Genomic DNA, 8,071 nt, shown 5'->3' with positions numbered 1-8,071 from the left:
CACACGGTGCAGCGATCGGTGCAAACGTGGACTCCCACACTGCCACATCCTGCTGATACTTGCTCCCGCATGACGTTATTTTCCCGGGTGCCGCACAATGTGAAGACGTCACAATGAACGTCATGCAAACGCGAATGTTATGCGGGAGTCCAAACCTGAGAATGCTGGAGACTAAAGCTGAAATTGGGAAAACTAAATAGCCTATTTTACTCCTGGAGATCCCAGGATTATCCACCCAAAATATCTTTGCGATCGGTTCAGCAGTTTTTACGGTACCTTCGAACGGACAGACGGACATTTGGTGAATTATAGTAAGGTACATAATGCACAACTAATGCTGCGCTTTGCAATGTGCACTAAAAACCCACATTTTGTGTATAAATATATGATATATTCACAAAAAAACAAATAAACAGTTTGTTGCAACCACCTTATTGAGTGAACTTCTAAGTTTTTATATAGTGGATTTAATTTGGGTGTGATGTGTACAAGTGCGTAGCCTAGTGCGGTTTGGGGAATTCTCGGCCAGAGCATCATCTGTGAACGTGTTTTCTGTCGTCTGCTATTGATTCTACGAATATCAAGACGTAGCCTACGGTAGGCCTATTCTTCAGTCTAGATCTAGATCGATATGTATAGATTTTTTTCCACCTGAAAATGCCTCCGAAAAGTTCAAAGAGATCCTCATCTGGAAGGTCCTCTTCAGAGGCCAGGAGAAAGAAAGCACAGCGATCTGAAGAAACTGAAGAAGCTCGGCAGGCCCGTTTAGGTGCTAACAGGATTCAAACTGCTGAGGCCAGGAGAAAGAAAGCACAGCGATCTGAAGAAACTGAAGAAGCTTGGCAGGCCCGTTTCGGTGCTAACAGGATTCAAACTGCTGTGGCACGAGCACAGGAATCAGAAGTGCAAAGACAATACCGTTTGGATCAAAACAGACAAAGGACTGCTGCTGCAAGAGAACAAGAAACTGAAGAACAACGACAAATTAGGAGAAATACTGATCAAGCACACCGTTCTACAGCCCGAGCGGAAACAAGAGCCACAATAAATATAAATTGGCTGATGGGTGCTTTCTCCAATGACCCCCAAAAGGACTACAGCAGCAACCCAAAAATCACCATTGGAAAAATGAGCAAATGCTGTCAACATTGTGGTGCCAAGAAGTGGCCTGCAGAAGCACCAGGTCTATGCTGCTCAGGAGGCAAAGTCAACCTCCCAAAAATACAAGAGCCCCCTGAATTTCTCAAGAATCTGCTCCTCCAGGATACTCCAGAAGCACGACACTTCAATAGCTACCTTAAAAAAATACAATTCAGCATTTCAAATTACATCATTTGGAGCTGACAAGAACATGACAGACTTTGGATTTTTTACGACATAAAATTCAGGGACAGTGCTACCACTTAATGGGCGGCCTTCTTCCACGAACTGAAGAGCCTCACAAATTTGTGCAGGTTTACTTCATGGGCGGCAATCAAACAGAGGCCCAACAAAGATGCACCAATGTCCATGGTGGATTGAAGTTGGACAGAGTCATGAAGTTACAGGAAATGCTTCACCAAAACCACAAGTATGTCAATGTCTTCAAATATGCACTGGAGCACATGGAAGACACCAGGAATCAAAAAATCATCATCAGAGCAGACAAACGTCCAGCTGCAGAACATGAACGGAGATACAATGCACCTGTCACTGATGAAATTGCAATCATAATGGTTGATGAACAGCACGAACGACGTGACATTGTTTTGCAACAAAGAAGTGCACATTTGGAGCGAATTTCTGAAACTCACAGGGCCTATGACTCACTCCAATACCCTCTCATCTTCTGGAATGGTCAAGATGGATACCATTTCAGATCAACCCAGGAACTTCACGAGTCACAGGAACTTCACAACCCACGAACTTCACGTCAGCTCTTTCACGAGCCTCGATTCAGTATACAAAAACAAACAAACAAAAAAAAAAACAGGACAAGAAACCGGTCAATCAATCAGTTGCAAAGACTTATACTCCGATCATTTCATGGTACGGGATCAGTTTAACCAAATTCTGCGATTCAAAGAAGTAACCAGCCAGTTGATGGTGGATATGTATGCCAAAATTGAGACAGAAAGGTTGGGCTTCATACGAAGGAATCAAGACAAGTTAAGGGCAGAGGACTACATCCACCTTTGAGATGCCATCAATTCTGACGGTGACCTGATCAATTCTGACGGTGATATCAAGACAAGTTAAGGGCAGAGGACTACATCCACCTTTGAGATGCCATCAATTCTGACGGTGACCCAAGAAATATTGGCCAGCCAATCATACTGCCATCAAGCTTCACAGGAGAACCCCGTTACATGCATGAACAAACTCAAGATGCGATGGCCTATGCCAGAAAGTTTGGCCGGCCGGATCTCTTCATTACATTCACCTGTAACTCAAAATGGACTGAAATCTCCGATGAACATTTTCGACATCAAAAACCCAATGATCGACATGACCTCATTGTTCGGGTGTTCCATGAAAAGCAAAAGAAACTCCTCTGGCTCCTAAACGAAGGAAGAATCTTTGGTGAGCTTTGTGCCTGGATGACTACTATTGAATGGCAGAAGAGAGGACTTCCTCACTCTCACACACTGATCTGGTGCAAGGAGAAGATAAGACCAGATGATGTTGACAAGATCATTTCAGTTGAGCTGCCTGATAAAGATGATGATCCAGAGCTCTTTGAAACCATCAAGACTCAACTCATCCATGGTCCATGTGGAGTCATCAATCCAGCCTCACCCTGCATGCAAGATTGAAAATGCACCAAAAGATATCCTAGAGACTTTCTTCAGGAAACTCATACCGACAATGATGGATACCCCCTTTACTGCAGGCGTAAGCCAGAAGATGGAGGCAAGACAACAACCCTAAAAGTTCGAGGAGAGGAGCTTACTTTGGACAATCGATGGGTAGCCCCACACAACAAATTGTTGTGCGAGCTTCTAAAGGCACACATCAATGTTGAGTACTGCAGCTCTGTCAAAGCAATCATATATGTCACAAAGTATGTCAAAAAGGGCAGTGACATGGCTACCTTTGCTATTGAGATGGAGCTCAATGAGGACAGGCTGCATGAAGTCAAACGATATCAGAAAGGCCTGTACATCTCCAGTAATGAGGCTATCTGGAGGATCTTTGGATTTGACATCCACCAACGCTACCCAACAGTGGTCAACCTAGCAGTCCATCTGGAGAATGGACAGAGAGTGCACTTCACCGAGGCCACAGCTCACCAGTTGGCACAGGCACCACCCGAGACTACTCTAACTGCTTTTTTCAAGCTCTGCCAGGATGACGAATTTGCTTGATCCCTCCTGTATGCAGAGGTCCCAACCTATTACACCTGAACTAATCAAAAGAAATGGAATCGACGGAAGCAGGGTCAACCAGTTGAAGGACACGAAGAAGTCAAGGCAAGCGATGCTATTGTGTTTATACTGTCCTCCCCAACAACAGAGTGTTTTTACCTGCGGCTACTTCTCCACACTGTGTTTGCTATTATGCTCACATCCTGTGAAATTGATCAACCTCATCTACTCTGGGATGAGTACAAAAACAATATGTCAGAATACTTCCTGAACCAAGCCAGAAGACAGAATGAAAATGTGTACATTGACTTTTGCCCTGAAATCTACAACCAAGCTCTCTGTGACCTATCCTGTCGAGTTCAGGCTCTTAATAGCACATTGGCTAACTGTGGGATGCCAGGGCCAAATGAAGAAATGGACGTAGCACAACAAATCTTTTGGGAAACCAACTATGATATTCAAGCCTTGGATCAGTTTTGGATGAAAATGAACCTCGATTGGTGGATGACCAGAAGCATACCTATCACAGCATCATGAACAGCATTGAAAATGACAAGGGAGGACTCTTCTTTATTGATGCTCCTGGTGGTGCAGACAAGACCTTCCTTACAAACCTCCTGCTTGCAAAAGTTCGCCAAAGACAGCATATTGCCCTTGCAGTGGCATCAAGTGGCACTGCAGCAACGCTTCTGGATGGAGGAAGAACTGCACACTCCATGTTTAAGCTGCCCCGAGACGTCACACGACATGAACGACCTCTGTGCAACATCAAGAAGAGCTCACCCAAGGCCAAGCTCCTGCAAAGATGCAAATTAATAATTTGGGATGAAGCCACCATGAGCCACAAATGAGCAGTTGAAGCCTTGTATCGGACAATGCAGGATCTGAAAGACAACACACAGATAATGGGAGGAGTGACCATGGTTCTTGCTGGTGATTTCAGACAAACCCTGCCTGTAATTCCTCGAGGGACCTGAGCTGATCAGATCAATGCCTGTCTGAAAACATCTTATCTTTGGCCCCAAGTTCAGCGACTGAGCCTTACCACCAATATGCGAGCGCACTTGAATAGTGATGATGCTGTTGGTGAGTTTGCCATCCAGCTACTCCAGGTGAGAAATGGACTTCTTGAAAGGGTTTCCAATGACCAAATTCAATTGTCCTTTTTTTTTTCTTTTTCTTTTTTGTATACATAATCGAGGCTCGTGAAAGAGCTAACATTTATCACACAAACAAATCAAACAGACAAAGAACCAAAGTATATAAAAAGGGGAGCGGTAGACAAGATGGGGAGAGAAAGGGAAGCACATAAACACAACATTTGTGAGGGACATCGGGAATGTGTGGGAGGGAGAGGGCTTGGGGGGAGGCGGTGTGGGAAGGGGGGAGGGGGGGAGTACAAACACAAGGACACTAAGGACTTCCAGGAAATAAGTTGGTATTTCAAAAAAGAGGATTTGGGGTGAAATTAGCGGGGGAAGAAAAGCTCAAGGTTTTGGATGGGGGAAGATAAGAGATGGTGGTGAACAGCTGTTTTAAAGACCTGGAGGGAGGAGTGGGATTGAAGGGAGTGGCGGAGTTTGTTCCAGAGGCGGGAGAAAAGAGGATTGAAAGAGTGAAGGTGAGCAGAGTCTTGATTTTGGCAGTTTAACCATAAGAGGGTTGCAGGCAGATCTTGTGCGACCTGAAGGAATATTTGGGGGACAGAGCCCAGAGAGAGCTGGAGGAGCAAGGCCAGAGAGGAGTCGGTAGAAGACAGAAAGACCACCAACCTGCCTGCGGTGAGTAAGTGAAAGGCCCTCAGAGGTAGCTTCATCACAGGAGATTCCAATGATTCTGAACGCTTTGGTTTCAACAGCATGAAGACGATCTAGGTGTGAGGCAGGAGCACCAGCCCAGAGGGGAGAGCAGTATTCCATTGAGCTGCGGATGAAAGCCTTGTATGCGGTGAGGAGCTCAGGTGTGCCAAGGAAGAACTTCGCATGACGGAGGATGCCCAGTCAGCGACTGGCTTTGGAGGCCAGATTTGAAATGTGGTTTTCCCAGGAAAGATCATGGCAGATAGTGAGACCCAAAAGCTTGAGTGACAGAACTTCTTGGAGAGGATTATTCAGAAAGTGGATGGGAGGGTTGTCCAGTCGGTCTTTTCGGAGAGACATCGTCACTCAGTTGGCCTGAGTGAAATGCCAGACTCGTCGACGCTGAGCAGGCTCCCTGAGAATGGTCAGAGAGATGTCCACTTTAACAAGCACATGATCAGATGAGCCGATTGGAGCAGAAGAAGAGCAGCAGACATTTTCAGGGAAGTTAGTCATAACCAAGTCCAGAAGAGAAGATGCTCCGTTGACTGAGATCCGGGTCGGGAAATTGACAGATTGTGTCAGTCCCAGTGAGTCACAGAAGTCCTTTGCTGAAGAGCCATGGATGGTGAGAGAGGTACCCACACCCAGCCAACTGGCATGGTAACAATTGAAATCACCACATATGAGGAAGAGAGAGTTGGGATGGGTAGATAGAAGTTGGTCCATATTATCAGACAGCGAGATGTAGATGGCGTCATCACTGTTTGGTGGACGGTACAACACACATATGAACAAGAGGTGGGAGCGAAAAGGGAAGCCATAGCCAGAGGTATTCCTGGGGGTGAGGTGGAGAGAGGGCAGTGGAGAGAGGGCAGTGCAGGGCGAGTGAGAAAGAGAGTTTTTGATAAAGATAGCAACCCCACCTCCAGGACGAGGCCCAGGTCTATCATACCGGAGGAGGGAGTAACCCGGGAGAGATACTAAGGAATCAAAGTCCTTTGGCCAAATCATTCAAACAGAACAGGAACTGATTGCCAGAGTCTTTCCAAACATTCACATCCGACAATCTGATCCCAAATGGCTCTGTGAGCGAGCAATCTTAGTACCAAAAATGTTGCTGTGAGGTAAATTAACAGAAGGCTACTGGAGATGCTACCCGGAGAGAAAGATGCTACAAATCAGTAGACACAGTCAGTTCCCAGGACCAGGTTGTAAATTATCCAACCGAGTTTCTGAACAGCTTTGAACCAGCAGGAACCCCTCCACACAATCTGATGCTGAAGCTTGGAGCATCGATCATGCTACTTCGTAACCTAGATCCTCCAAAACTTTGCAATGGCACAAGACTCACCATCAAAAATATGATGCCCCATGTCCTGGAGGTCACAATCATGTCAGGAAAATTTGCTGGAGACAATTGTTTCATTCCCAGAATACCTCTGAAGCCAACTGATTTGCCATTTGAATTTAAAAGGCTTCAATTTCCTGTCAGACTCAGGTTTGCCATGACCATCAATAAATCTCAAGAGCAATCATTGAAAGTTGTTGGACTGAACCTGGCGGATCCCGTCTTTTCACATGGTCAGCTTTATGTTGGTACTTCAAGAGTTGGGAACCCTGATGGTCTCTTCATCACAGCACCACAGGGCAAAACCAAGAATATTGTTTATCCTGAGGCTTTGGAATGAACAAGTCAGTGAACAAGAAAATTTTGCTGTAATTCCTACTTTAGTGAAAATACACAGAGATCCTATTTTATTAGTCAAATAGTTTGTAATGTGTGCCAAAATCTGCACATTACTGCATGGTGTTACTTTGATACAATACCCGGGCATCGCCGGGTACCTCTGCTAGTACAGAATAAATTTTTTGGAAATACATTATGTTGAAATAAATAACAAGAAATAATAACTTTTTTGTCAACATTGAAATAAATAACAAGTAGAGATACATTCAAAGTACACCGCCCCCAAAAGAAATACAAAATAAATAAATAAATAACAAGTACAGATACATTCAAGGAACACAACCTCCATACAAAATAAATACAAAATAAATAAATAAATAACAAGTAGAGACACATTCAAAGCACACAACCTCCATACAAAATAAATAAATAAATAACAAGTAGGGATACATTCAAAATACACCACCTCCATACAAAATAAATAACAAGTAGAGATACATTCAAAGCACACACACCACCTCCATACAAAATAAATAAATAAATAACAAGTAGAGATACATTCAAAGTACACCACCTCCATACAAAATAAATAAATAAATAACAAGTAGGGATACATTCAAAGCACACCACCTCCATACAAAATAAATAAATAAATAACAAGTAGGGATACATTCAAAGCACACCACCTCCATACAAAATAAATACAAAATAAATAAATAACAAGTAGAGATACATTCAAAGTACACCGCCCCCATGCCAAATAAATAAATAACATCCCCCAGCACGGCATTGCCATGGTGCTTCACATAGAGACGGTATTGGGAAGGAGAGGTGTACAGTAATTGATTGATTAATTGCATAATTAAAATCAATAAATAGTAATCTTAAAATAATTTTTTAATCAATTGTCTAATAGCATACCTAAACCACCAACCAGTGTTTCATCGAAAGCTGTAATTTTTTGAAAAATAATTAAATAAGTCATTAATCGAAATAATTAAATAATTAAATGATTAATCAATAAATAATTTATCGATTAATTGATTCATCAACAAATCAAAAATATCCTTTATAGCCACATCACTTGGTCACTGTCGTGTTCAAATATCAGCTTCCTAGCTCAAAAGGTGCCTGATTTTAGACAGACAGAATGAAAAAAAATCACTCAGAGCGACACTTGGCAAAATAGAACAAAGTAGAATGGCACTCAGTAGAGCATCCTTTTGACCTCAAAA

At 43.3% G+C, this 8,071-nt stretch overlaps 2 pseudogenes; both read left to right on the top strand.

The window, feature by feature from the left end:
- Positions 1–2,025: 2,025 nt before the first annotated feature.
- On the top strand, positions 2,026–3,347 carry LOC144890793 (uncharacterized; annotated as a pseudogene).
- An 875-nt stretch (positions 3,348–4,222) lies between these two features.
- On the top strand, positions 4,223–6,837 carry LOC144890792 (ATP-dependent DNA helicase PIF1-like; annotated as a pseudogene).
- Positions 6,838–8,071: the final 1,234 nt, after the last annotated feature.

The sequence above is a fragment of the Myxine glutinosa genome, chromosome 2, assembly GCF_964187855.1.
Source record: "Myxine glutinosa chromosome 2, kmMyxGlut1.1, whole genome shotgun sequence".
Taxonomy (NCBI): domain Eukaryota; kingdom Metazoa; phylum Chordata; class Myxini; order Myxiniformes; family Myxinidae; genus Myxine; species Myxine glutinosa.
This window is presented reverse-complemented; position numbering and strand designations above follow the sequence as displayed.